General features: G+C 46.7%; 1 long non-coding RNA gene across 1 annotated transcript in view; it reads right to left on the bottom strand.

Moving 5' to 3' along the window:
• Nucleotides 1-13,927, bottom strand: part of LOC126484559 (uncharacterized) — a 189,218-nt gene that overhangs the window by 21,348 nt on the left and 153,943 nt on the right. The gene's annotated exons all lie outside the window — the stretch shown is intronic.

Genomic DNA, 13,927 nt, shown 5'->3' with positions numbered 1-13,927 from the left:
AATACTCTTGCCCCAGCTAGTTAGTGAGATAAATACTGATAGGCCATCGGAATCTCTTGCTCTTATTCTACCCAGTATCAGACCGTGGGACTACGACCCAACTTGCAGGAGGCCACTGATTTGAATGGATACTGGGGGAAGGTGGTAGAAATCGTAACACAAATAAAATATTTAGAAACTAGCTGAAAGAGATGTATTCTGAAATTAGCACAGAACCACGTACCCTTAACCGAGGGCAGCCTCCACTGACATGGGCACATTCACAGAATAACATACAGAAATAGCATTCACCTATAGTTACACAAATTTAACTGAGCTCTCTTCAGAGAGAACACTGAATCATGAGAACTAGATTTCAGCAACAAAAATGGGTTGGTTGACAGAATTCTGTAAACCTTTCGCATGGCTGGCGTTGCTGCTCTGCGAAATACTCGCGACCGACAAGCGACCGAAACGGTGACCGAATCCGAGCATCATTATTATACTGTGCCCGAAGTCACGAACCATTAAGATCTGCCGTCGTACGGAGGCCGTGGACGAGACGGTGGCTATTGGACCTTCCAAAAAGACGTTCCAGAATGGGCTGGAGCGGCGGTGCTCAGAGCTTTTGTGAGCTGGTCTACACATCACATGAGTGTGTCTGTACTGAAGAAAGTAGTGCCGGTGCCAACTTGCTGGATGGTCAAGCGGCTAGCTATCGCCTGCTGGACCACAGACCTGGCTGCTCCCTTTTTGCCCGACAAGTTTCCTAACCTGGCGCGGCCTCGTCCGTTGGGACGGCGGATGTTCGGTAATCGTGCGCGCCTCAAGACGAAGAAGTCGTTCACTTTAAACTTGAAACTTTTTAACTGCCGCCGCCATTTTGAACAACCCATTAATTCCTCTCAAAAAGACGGCAGCGGAGATCGGTTTACAGATTTCGGTTCCTCTATAGCCTACGTAGGTAATTACACTACTGGCCATTAAAAGTGCTACACCAAGAAGAAATGCAGATGATAAACTGGTATTCACTGGACAAATATATTATACTAGAACTGACACGTGATTACATTTTCACGCAATTTGGGTGCATAGATCCTGAGAAATCAGTACCCAGAACAACCACCTCTGGCCGTAATAACGACCTTGATACGCCTGGGCATTGAGTCAAACAGAGCTTGGATGGCGTGTACAGATACAGTTTCCCAAGCAGCTTCAACACGATACCACAGTTCATCAAGAGTAGTGACTGGCGTATTGTGACGAGCCAGTTGCTCGGCCACCATTGACCAGACGTTTTCAGTTGGTGAGAGATCTGGAGAATGTGCTGGCCAGGGCAGCAGTCGAACATTTTCTGTATCCAGAAAGGCCCGTACAGGATCTGCAACATGCGGTCGTGCATTATCCTGCTGGAATGTAGGGTTACGCAGCGATCGAATGAAGGGTAGAGCCACGGGTCGTAACACATCTGAAATGTAACGTCCACTGTTCAAAGTGCCGTCAATGCGAATAAGAGGTGACCGAGACGTGTATCCAATGGCACCCCATACCATCACGCCGGGTGATACGCCAGTATGGCGATGACGAATACACGCTTCCAATGTTCGTTCACCACGATGTCGCCAAACACGGATGCGACCATCATGATGCTGTAAACAGAACCTAGATTCATCCGAAAAAATGACGTTTTACCATTCGTGCACCCAGGTTTGTCGTTGAGTACACCATCGCAGGCGCTCCTGTCTGTGATGCAGCGTCAACGGTAACCGCAGCCATGGTCTCCTAGGTGATAGTCCATGCTGCTGCAAACGTCGTCGAACTGTTCGTGCAGATGGTTGTTGTCTTGCAAACGTTCCTATCTTATGACTCAGGGATCGAGGCGTGGCTGCACGATCCATTACAGACATGCGGATAAGATGCCTGTCATCTCGACTGCTAGTGATACGAGGTCGTCGGGATCCAGCACGGCGTTCCGTATTACCCTCCTTAACGCACCGATTCCATATTCTGCTAACAGTCATTGGATCTCGACCAACGCGAGCAGCAATGTCGCGATACGATAAACCGCAATTGCGATAGGCTACAATCCGACCTTTATCAAAGTCGGAAACGTGATGGTACGCATTTGTCCTCCTTACACGAGGCATCACAACAACGTTTCACTAGGCAACGCCGGTCAACTGCTGTTTGTGTATGAGAAATCGGTCGGAAACTTCCCTCATGTCAGGACGTTGTAGGCGTCGCCACCGGCGCCAACCTTGTGTGAATGCTCTGAGAAGTTAATCATTTGCATATCACAGCATCTTCTTCCTGTCGGTTAAATTTCGCGTCTGTAGCACGTCATCTTCGTGGTGTAGCTATTTTAATGGCCAGTAGTGTGGTATTAGAAGGTTCTTTTCGTTGCTGTGATTATTTAGATGCTTCAATTCGCAGTTGAATCATTAGGTACTTCCAAATAAAATTGATACTCACATTATGGATAGAGCCAGCGGTTTGTTCCTCGTCAATATGTCCCGAAACTGTCATCTGTTTTCATATCCTTTAATTAGTCTCCACTCATTCCTTGTTCCCGGCCTTTTCACGTCTGCCCACGCTTTCGTCACTGCACGTAGTGCTCTTGGGAGAATTTGTAGCACGATATGTTACATTACACACTTTACCCTCACTCTCTCTCTCTCTCTCTCTCTCTCGAACACACACACACACACACACACACACACACACACACACACACACACACAGGGTAAGTGAAAATGAAATTCTAAAATCTGAAATGAGGCATAAGAGAGGTATGGAGGGAACGTTCTGGGCGCTGGGGACTGCAGTCAGCTGAACGGTGGGTGACATGTTGCAGGGCAGCGAGGAGCTGCCACGTGGGCGCCGTGGCCAGTAAATCTCAGCGAAGGCTGCGGTGGGCGAGGGCAAAGCAAAGGCAGAGAAGGGCAGCGGCTGCGGCTGCGGCTGCGGCTGCGGCTGGGCTGCAGTGGTGGGCGCGCGCTTTGGCTGCGGCGGCGCCGTCCGCGAGCGGGGCCGCGCCGGTCCCTGTCCGTTGCCACTCGACGCCTACACCCACCACAGTTCTTAGACAGATTCCATCGTTCCGCTGACGTGCAAACCACACAATGCCAGCCGAGTGTGTGAAACATTAATCTGTGTTTGAGAAGGGTATCAGGTAACGAGATCGCAGGAAATGCTCGGAGTAGTCTGGCGAGGACAATTTCCGGCCGACCACCGACCAGTGCATTCCAGAGGCGTCTTTCCCGAAAAAGCCGTCGCTGGACGGGCAGCCACTTCCTTTCGCTCGCTTCCCGTCGAGAGCAGAGAGATATTCAAACGGACAGCGTAACCGTGGGACAGGACCACGGCGCGAAAGCAGTACAAAGTAATTAGCACAGTGTGCGTTATGGTTTAATGAGGGAACAAAGAGAAGAGGTCTGGCTTGTGGTGGGGGAATGTCGCGATCGCGTACCGGCTCAGTTCGAAATCGAGCAGTGAGTGCTGTACGAACACCAGCCTCCTAAATAAAGTACTTCACTCTTGGCTACGACTTGGTGCAATGTGTCGTGTAACAAGTCGCAGCCAAGAGTGAAATCTTGTCTCTCCTTCCTATAATTTACTGATCAGTCAGAACATTATATAAACCCGTCCAGGCGATAGGAGCGTCACCTGGCGAGGAAAGACCCCTAGTCACACGCACGCACGGCGCACGTAGTATCAGTGAGCGTGCTGCCCGTAGAATGGTTCAAATGGCTCTGAGCACTATGGGACTTAACATCTGAGGTCGTCAGTCCCCTTGAAGTTAGAACTACTTAAACCTAACTAACCTGAGGACATCACACACATCCATGCCCGAGGCAGGATTCGAACCTGCGACCGGAGCAGCAGCGCGGTTCCGGACTGAAGCGCCTCGGCTACAAAGGTCGGCCCGTAGAATGGTTACGGCGCGCCATCTGCCTGAGTTTAACAAGCTGCGACGTGGCCGCGAATCGAACAGTGACCCGAGTATAGAATAAATTTCCTTTACTTCAAGTCTATGGTCACAAATTTCCAGTCATCAGATTACCGGTTTAGGTCTGTAATGATCATTTTCAGATCTGTTTTATAAAAACATGTCCTACGGCTCCAGTCCATTAGGACATGTGTTTATAAAACAGATCTGAAGATGGTCATTACAGACCGGAACCGGTAGTCTGACGACAAAAAAATTGTGACCATAGACGTGAAGTAAATGAATTTTTTTTTTCTACTTGAATTTGGCCGAGGGCAGATTGTTATGACCTGGAGGCTCGGCACGAGCATTTCGGGGACTGTGCGATCTGTCCGTTGTTCGAGGAGTGCTGTGGTGAACGACTTCAACACATGGCGAAACCAAAGTGAAACCGTGTCCCGATGTCATTATGCATGACGGACGTCGTAGTCAGTGCAGACTGGTAAACAGGACAGGCGGCGAACTGCGGCGGAACTAACATCAGACTTTAATGATGGGCAGAGCATAAGTGTGTCTGAACATACAGTGCACCGAACACTGCTAGCGATGGGCCTCCGCAGCCGACGACCCTTACATGTGCCTATGTTGACATCGCGACATCGTGACTTCGGCTGAAATGGGCATGTGGCCATCGGCAGTGTACATCGACGCAGTGGTTGCACGCTCTGATAAATCCCGATATCTTCTTTACGATGCCGATGGGAGGGCGCGAACCCGTCCAGGGGAACAGCATCTTGACACGTGTACTGCGGGACGGAGACAAGCTGTCGACAGCTTCATTATGCCCTAGGAAACATTCACTTGGGCATCCATGGGTGCTGTGGAGCTGGTGCAAGGCACCATGACGACCAAGGAGTACCGTACACTGGCTGCAGACTACGTACACCCTTCATGACGGTCATGTTTCCCGATAACAGTGACATTTTTCAACAAGATAAAGCGCCAAGTCACAAGGCCAGGAGCAGTGCTTTGGAGTGATTCGAGGAACACAGAGGCGAGTTCCAATTGATGTGCTGGCTTCCCAACTTGCCAGAAACGAACCCGATCGAACACATCTAGGATGGGATTGAACGTCACGTAAGAGTTCATTGCCCCTCCCCGGAATTTGCGGAAATTAGGTGACATGTGTGCAGATGTGGTGCCACCTCCAGCGACATACCAAGGCCTCATTGCTTACGTGACAAGATACGTCGCCGCTGTCATCCGTGCCAAATGTGGTCATACCGGCTGTTAGGTAGGTAAGATACAGGGTGTTACAAAAAGGCACGGCCAAACTTTCAGGAAACATTCCTCACACACGAAGAAAGAAAATATGTTATGTGGACATGTGTCCGGAAACGCTTACTTTCCATGTAAGAGCTCATTTTATTACTTCTCTTCAAACCACATTAATCATGGAATGGAAACATACAGCAACAGAACGTACAGCGTGACACAGAAAATGTTCAAAATGTCCTCCGTTAGCGAGGATACATGCATCCACCCTCCGTCGCATGGAATCCCTGATGCGCTGATGCAGCCCTGGAGAATGGCGTATTGTATCACAGCCGTCCACAATACGAGCACGAAGAGTCTCTACATTTGGTACCGGGGTTGCGTAGACAAGAGCTTTCAAATGCCCCCATAAATGAAAGTCAAGAGGGGTGAGGTCAGGAGAGCGTGGAGGCCATGGAATTGGTCCGCCTCTACCAATCCATCGGTCACCGAATCTGTTGTTGAGAAGCGTACGAACACTTCGACTGAAATGTGCAGGAACTCCATCGTGCATGAACCACATGTTGTGTCGTACTTGTAAAGGCACATGTTCCAGCAGCACAGGTAGAGTATCCCGTATGAAATCGTGATAACGTGCTCCATTGAGCGTAGGTGGAAGAACATGGGGCCCAATCAAGACATCACCATCAATGCCTGCCCAAACGTTCACAGAAAATCTGTGTTGATGACGTGATTGCACAATTGCGTGCGGATTCTCGTCAGCCCTCACATGTTGATTGTGAAAATTTACAATTTGATCACGTTGAAATGAAGCCTCATCCGTAAAGAGAACATTTGCACTGAAATGAGAATCGACACATTATTGGATGAACCATTCGCAGAAGTGTACCCGTGGAGGCCAATTAGCTGCTGATAGTGCCTGCACACGCTGTGCATGGTATGGAAACAACTGGTTCTCCCGTAGCGCTCTCCATACAGTGACGTGGTCAACGTTACCTTGTACAGCAGCAACTTCTCTGACATTAGGGTTATCGTCAACTGCACAAAGAATTAGCTCGTCCATTGCAGGTGTCCTCGTCGTTTTAGGTCTTCCCCAGTCGCGAGTCATAGGCTGGAATGTTCCGTGCTCCCTAAGACGCCGATCAATTGCTTCGAACGTCTTCCTGTCGGGACACCTTCGTTCTGGAAATCTGTCTCGATACAAACGTACCGCGCCACGGCTATTGGCCCGTGCTAATCCATACATCAAATGGGCATCTGCCAACCCCGCATTTGTAAACATTGCACTGACTGCAAAACCACGTTCGTGGTGAACACTAACCTGTTGATGTTACGTACTGATGTGCTTGATGCTAGTACTCTGCAAATGGGCCAACTGCCGGTGAATCGAGGAAGTACAGTACATATTGACGAAACTAAAATGAGCTGTAACATGGAAATTAAGCGTTTCCGGACACATGTCCACATAACATCTTTTCTTTATTTGTGTGTGAGGAATGTTTCCTGAATGTTAGGCCGTACCTTTTTGTAACATCCTGTATATGGGGACTGTGTTAATGGAAGAAGCTAAGGAGGTAGGTCTAAGTATAAATGAAAGTAAAACGAAGTTCATGGTAGTAGGAAGAAGAGCTCATTTAGGACCAAACCATCTAAAAATCAGAAATCTAACAATACAGAAGACAGACACATTCACGTACCTCGGTGTCAACATCAGCCAACAAAAACTTGTAGAACAAGAGATAGTAACAAGAATTAAAGCTGGGGGAAGATGTCTAGGAGCTATGCACATCATAAGATCAAAGTTACTAGCTAGGAAGGCAAAAATAAGAAATATCAGACCATCATCAAGCAAATAGTGTGCTATGCAACTGAGACGTGGACCCTGACAAACAAAACAGAGAAAAAACTCATCTCTTTTGAAAATAAAGTACTGAGAAAAATATATAGACCAGTGAAAGAAAATGAACAGTGGAGAATAAGGAAAAACAGATAACTCAGACAATTGTACACACTGCCTGACGTCGTAGCGAGTGTGAAAATTAAGAGGCTAAGGCGGTACGGACATGTGAGGAGGAGAGGGGAGAACACGGTAATAAAGGCTGTAATGGATGGAGAAGCTGAAAGAAAGAAACCACTGGGACGGCCGAGAATGAGATGGAAGGATAGTACCATGGCAGACATGCAGATACTGGGTCTGGGAGATGAAGATGCAGATGACAGGAAAGTGTGGAAGTCTGAGGTGAGGTCAAGGACCGGCTTCGGTTTGCGTGGCCAGTATACGTAAGTAAGTAAAACGTTGTATAAATTAAGGACGGTAGTACCTGACAAATTTGTAACTCTCCTTTAGTCTGCTCTAATTATTTCCTTTTGAGTGGAATTTTGCCGCATAACAATAGAATGTTTGCCCCAGGCCTGGGGCAAAGATCAATTTTCTTTATTTGTGACATTTTGTTAAATATAACTTTAAGCATAATACAAGCAATCTTGAACTTGTGGAACGTGTCAAGTATGATCCTAGCTGTGTTGTATACAACTTTGATTGTCATGTAACCAGAAAAACCGAATCGAAAAACGGAAATGTGTTAAGTGTGCATCTTAGCCCCCAACCTACCAGAGGCCTCAAAATATCTTCCGTTCGCTAAGAACTACAGCTACACCATTAGTCACTGACGGCAGGAGAGACGATATCCGACTCAAGTGCACATGAATACACGGACTTGCTTCTACTTTCTGTACACTTCTGCCAATTGAAGACGGAAAGGGAAATCGCAGTAGTCGCTGGTGCTGTAAGCCGGCCAATACTGCACGACTCTCCTCTTGGTATCCCACAAGGCCTGTTAACAACATTAAACTTCAACAAAACTAATGCACTCTGGCCGTACAACTTGTCGTAAAGAGCTGGAACTGTATAATCATTTACATGCCCGCCGATAGTGACACGTCGACATCTAACCATGTCATCTGGGTGCTTCATTTCTTTTGTCAGCCATTGTAATTTTCCGTACTTCTCCAATCCGTAGGTTACAGTAGACTTGTTCGCCCACTGCTTGAGTATTGCTCACCAGTGTGGGATCCGTACCAGATAGGGTTGATAGAAGAGGTAGAGAAGATCCAACGGCGAGCAGCGCGCTTCGTTAGAGGATCATTTAGTAATCGCAAAAGCGTTGCGGAGATGACAGATAAACTCCAGTGGAAGACTCTGCAGGAGAGACGCTCAGTAGCTCGATACGGGCTTTTGTTGAAGTTTCGAGAACATACCTCCACCGAAGAGTCAAGCAGTATATTGCTCCCTCCTACGTATATCTCGCGAAGAAACCATGAGGATAAAATCAGAGAGATTAGAGCCCACACAGAGGCATACCGACAATCTTTCTTTTCACGAACAATACGAGACTTGAATAGAAGGGAGAACCGATAGAGGGACTCAAAGTACCCTCCGCCACACACCGCCAGGTGGCTTGCGGAGTATGGATGAGATGTAGATGCGCACGAAACGCTTTTCTGTAAAGAGGGCAGTGCGCTGAGAGAGAGCCATCAGCGAGCAGCGGTGGCAGAAGCGTAGAGCGTGGCGCAAGCGGAACGCAGTGGAGAGGAGTGCAGGCGGCGCTCGTAAACGCCGCGAGGAAATACGGCCGCGCCTCTGCCAGCTGCCGGCGGACGGTGGCGGCAGGAAGCCGAGCGTGGGCTGCCTGCCGGTCGCGAATTCCGCCCCTCCCCTTCCCCGTCCCTGACTAACGGCTTGCAGCAGTCCAACAGCCAAGTAGCAGCACCCTAACCTGAAGGTTCGAAGCATACAGAGAAATTTCAATAAAATAAAAAAAGAGAACATCGCTGATTGACTTCCTATATAGAAAAAGAGATAGAACTGACGGCAATAGTCATTGACGCCTTTATATCTTTCCATAAACTTACAAGCTCCAGAATGTATAGGAACCGTGATTGATCTATTCAGATGTAAGCTCAGTTGGTGACTCTTCACTTAACCCTTCACTCACAGCTCCAGGCGGTGTTGGCTTCGGTCACACAGCTTGAGGCTGTTGCCAATGGGCATCTCTGAATGGCTGCGTGGGGCGATCAGAGGGACATCCAGCACGACACAGGCATAGCCTGATTAGTCCACTTGTGTGGTCACCTCCAGAATTGCCTGCACTGAGATTGATCTCCCACCCATGGTCAGGTGGGAGGTCAGTCCAAGGTGTAGCTGGCAGTGAAAGACTTTCCGAGGAGCCGATCACAGGTCCTCCCTAGTTCATCTCCCGAAGAGGTTCCCAGCGCTTTTTGTGACTGTCAAAGTGTCTGAGCCAGATGAATTCGCTCATCCTGTTCCAGAGGAATCCTCTCGGTCTGCAAGGTCTGCATATTCACAGTGGGTGGTATTACTGGTAGTATGGAGCTCCAACATTAGGCACGAAACTGGGCATCTTAGGCACGTGGCTGGAAAGGAGGGGAAAGCATCCAGCATGCACTCTGTATGCATGTCGGGCGGAGTCAAAAATGGTTCAAATGGCTCTGAGCACTATGGGACTTAACTGTTGAGGTCATCAGTCCCCTAGAACTTAGAACTACTTAAACCTAACTAACCTAAGGACATCACACACATCCATGCCCGAGGCAGGATTCGAACCTGCGACCGTAGCGGTCGCGCACTTCCAGACTGTAGCGCCTAGAACCGCTCGGTCACTCCGGCCGGCTCGGGAGGAGTCATTCCAAATGTGGAACGGGTGCTAGCCAACTGCAGGTGGTGAGTCAGTACTAACGATGTGTATCGCTTTGGATTGGAAGACACAGTCTCTGCTTTCAGGAGGATAACTGAATTAGTAACGAGTGCCAGTCTTGCTTGCAAGATGAAGGCGGAGCTCACCACCTCTAGCATCATCAGCAGAACCGAATGTGGTCCTTTGGTACAGAGCCGAGTGTAGGTTCTGAATCAGAGACTCAGACGGTTCTGCAACCATGTAGGTTGTGATTCCTCGACTTGCGGCATAGGATGGTGGTTCCGCTAAATAGGTCAGGAGTCCACTTCAGTTTAAAAGAGTGTGAAACGATAACAGGAAGATGGTAGACACAGGAACCATCAATACTATAGTTATCAACTGTTGTAGCTGCATTGGAGAAGAGCCAGAGCTCCAAGCGCTAATAGAAAGCACTGAATCTCAAATCGTCGTAGATATGAAAAAGTGGCTAAAGCCGGAAATAAGTTCAGCCGAAATTTTTACAAAGGACGTAACCATGTTCAGATGGCTCTGAGCAGTATGGGACTTAACTAAATAGAGTTGGTGGTAGAGTTTTTATTGCTATTGGAAGTAGTTTATCTTGTAGTGAATTTGAAGTAGATAATTCCTGTGTGTTAGTATGGGTAGATGTCATACTTGACAACTGGAGTAAATTAATAATTGACTCCTTTTACCGATCCTCCGACTCAGATCATACTGTTGCTGAACAGTTCAAAGAAAACTTGCGTGTCATTTCAAACAGGTACTCCGTTCATACAAATATAGTTGGCTGTGACTTCAACACACCCTCGACATGTTGGCGAAAATATATTTTTAAAGCTGGTGGTAGGCATAAAATGTCGTCCGAAATCGTAATTAACACGCTATGCGTGACGGAATATGTGAAACATTTAGACGGCCAACTCAAAACAAGTAAGTACACCCACGCATCACTCGTTGTGTGCATGATACTAGAAGCAGTACCTCTGATGGTTTAGATGTTGACTGGCACAGGATCTAAGTAGCACACTAGCGAAGGACACAAGTCGCACCGTTTAGGTAAAGACCTGCAGTTCTTTACTAGCGAAGTGCCAGTACAAGAGTGTTCTCTTCTCTTTCTGTCAACTTTCCTCGCCAGCTCGGTAGCCTAGCAAATTTACATCTTAGACTTCTCCCACTTTAGCCCAAGTCAATCACGAGCTGGAGCGCAGAATTCGAAGATGTGATACTGCCCCTTGTTCTGCATACACAGATTTGACCAACCAGCGACTTCAAAAATTAATTGGGAGAAAAGGAAAAAAGATTGAGCTTTGCGCCCACTTTCCCACACGTTTACGCCATGTCTTTGCTAAAAGCATGACCTCAATGGAACCACAGCCCTCCGTAAAATGATCGTTATCTTCCCTGTTGCGTCCATTTTGAACTACCCGAAGAACAGCCATAAACTCCCTAAAAGCCTCATGCCTTCACAAATATGTTTTGTAGCAGAGTATGGACGTCTGAGCGCCACTGACCTGTTCCACGGTTATTCACAGAAACACACAGTCATCTCATTGGGTTCCTGACTAACAAGGGCCCATCCTCTGCTTTATTGCTGGTCATCAATGCTCTGTCCGTAGCAGCGGCGACTCCTCGGCGCTAGTCAGTCTACCTGGATGTGGCCACCGACCGACCGGCGCCATCCAACGTGCCCGCACAATGAGACTGAGAAACTCAGCAGTTCGCATTGTTTTCACCTAGGTTCCACAGAAAAAAACACTCCCCTCGGCCCTCAGCTGCCGTACACTTTTCCTGCAATCCTTTAATTCAGCACCCTCTTCCTTCCAGGTAAAGCTTACGGCTATTCCTTCAGTAGAGCACACAAGCAAGAGCATTATCTAGCGCCAACCATTTCATCATATGAATGAAGCCAGGTCGGATACAGGTATAGCAACCAAGTAATAAATATCAACTTCCCTAAGAACATTACGCAGCATAACACCATATCAGAAGTGAGAGTGCCCAGCAATCTCTCATGCCCTTCCATCACCCTTTAAATTAGCTTCCAGCCAAAACTCATGCTGTAATATGTGACCAACCAATGATTTATTCCATCCCTTAGGTTTTTTTTATTTTGTGTTTCCACTCGTTGACTCGTTTTTATTCGTTACTCTATCAGTCAGTTTGATTTGGAACAGTGTCCTGTAATACCAGTCATTCAAGAATTCAAAGGGTTTCATTTTTGTCTTCCCATAGTCGTTGAGTTATCTACTATATTTCATAGAAAGAAGAAGGACAAACTCACTTTAACAGATCTCTTGGCTGGGCCCAAAAACCTCAAAAAATTTGAAGGAGGACACTTTTCTATCAGGTTGTGTTTTAAATTATTTTATTTGCGCTACTGTTAGGGTACTGCTCATTCTCAAGTGCGCCCGGAGCTAGCAGTTTAAATAAAATAATTTAAAACACAGCCCTGTGGAATAATGTTCTCTTACCACATTTACAGCATTTGTAGATTAAGTAAAAAAGCATATGATAATTTTAACTGGAATACTCTTTGAGAATACTCTTTGAAATTATGAAGTTATCATGGATGAAATACGGGAAGTGTCTCGTTATCTACAACAAATGGTTCAAATGGCTCTGAGCACTATGGGACATGACTTCTGAGGTCATCAGTCCCCTAGAACTTAGAACTAATTAAACCTAACTAACCTAAGGACATCACACACATCCATGCTCGAGGCAGGATTCGAACCTGCGACCGTAGCGATCGCGCGGTTTCAGACTGAAGCGCCTAGAAAGTCTTTTTCTAAAAATAATCGTGTAGACTGATTCCCTACGTGAAAGTGATACGAGAACTATGGTACAGGGTGAAATATAATAGAAAGATTTAAAATGTGGCGTTACAGGAGAATGCTGATTAGATGCTTAACTAATGGAAAGGTGCTGCTTGAATTCGGAACTCTTGAGCTGCATGGCACAGCTTGATTACATCAAGGGACAGATTGCTATGACGCAATGTGACGCATAACGGAGTAGTTAATTTGGTAGTTTGAGGAAGTGGAAGGGAGTGGTTAATAACTGTAGAGAGAGAAAGAGAGAAATTAAGTCTTGGATGTAGAATGCAGTAGTTAAGCAGAAATGTACACTTGAGATCACTAACAGTCTCAATTGTTTTTCAATACGAGAAGTAGTTGTCTCAATTGGCACACAGCAACACGGATTTAGAAAACATCGTTATTGTGAAACACAAGTAGCTCTTTACTCACATGAAGTGCTTATGGAACATAGTCTCAGTTATGTGATTGGATTCGTGATTTCCTGTCAGAGAGGTCACAGTTCGAGTTACAGCCCTTTGCTGTCCCTTATTTACATAAACGATTTAGGTTGTTTGCAGATGATGCTGTCGTTTAGTACCTAGTAAGTTCATCATAAGATCAAAACAGACAGCAAAACGATTCAGAAAAGGTATCTGGATGGTTCGAAAATTGGCAATTGATCCTAAATAATGAAAAGTGTGAGGTCATCCACATGAGTGCCAAAAGAAATCCGTTAAACTTCAGTTACACGATAAATCAAATGTAAAGGTCGTAACTTCAATTACATTCCAATGAATAACAATTACGAAGGACTTAATTTGGAAAGAACACACAGAAAATGTTGTGAGGAAGACGAACCAAAGACTGCGTTTTATTGGCAGAACACTTAGAGTCTTAGACGAAAGTACTAAAGAGACTGCCTACACTATGCTTGTCCGTCCTCTTTTGGAGTACTGCTGCACGGTGTGGGATCGTTGTCAGATAGGTTTAACGGGGTACATCGAGAAAGTTCAAAGAATAGAACATATTGTATTATCGCGAAGTAGGGGACAGAATGTCACGAACATGATACAGGATTAGGGGTGGACATAATTAAAACAAAGGCGTTTCTCGTTATGGCGGGATCTAGATAGGTTGACGGAGGCCACCGAGAAAGTTCAAAGAAGAGCAGCACATTTATTACAGCGAAATAGGGGAGAGAATGTCACAGACATGATACAGGATTAGGGGCG

Source organism: Schistocerca serialis, chromosome 6 (assembly GCF_023864345.2).
Source record: "Schistocerca serialis cubense isolate TAMUIC-IGC-003099 chromosome 6, iqSchSeri2.2, whole genome shotgun sequence".
NCBI classification, from domain to species: domain Eukaryota; kingdom Metazoa; phylum Arthropoda; class Insecta; order Orthoptera; family Acrididae; genus Schistocerca; species Schistocerca serialis.
The sequence above is the reverse complement of the archived record's forward strand: the minus strand, read 5'-3'. Positions and strand labels throughout refer to the sequence as shown.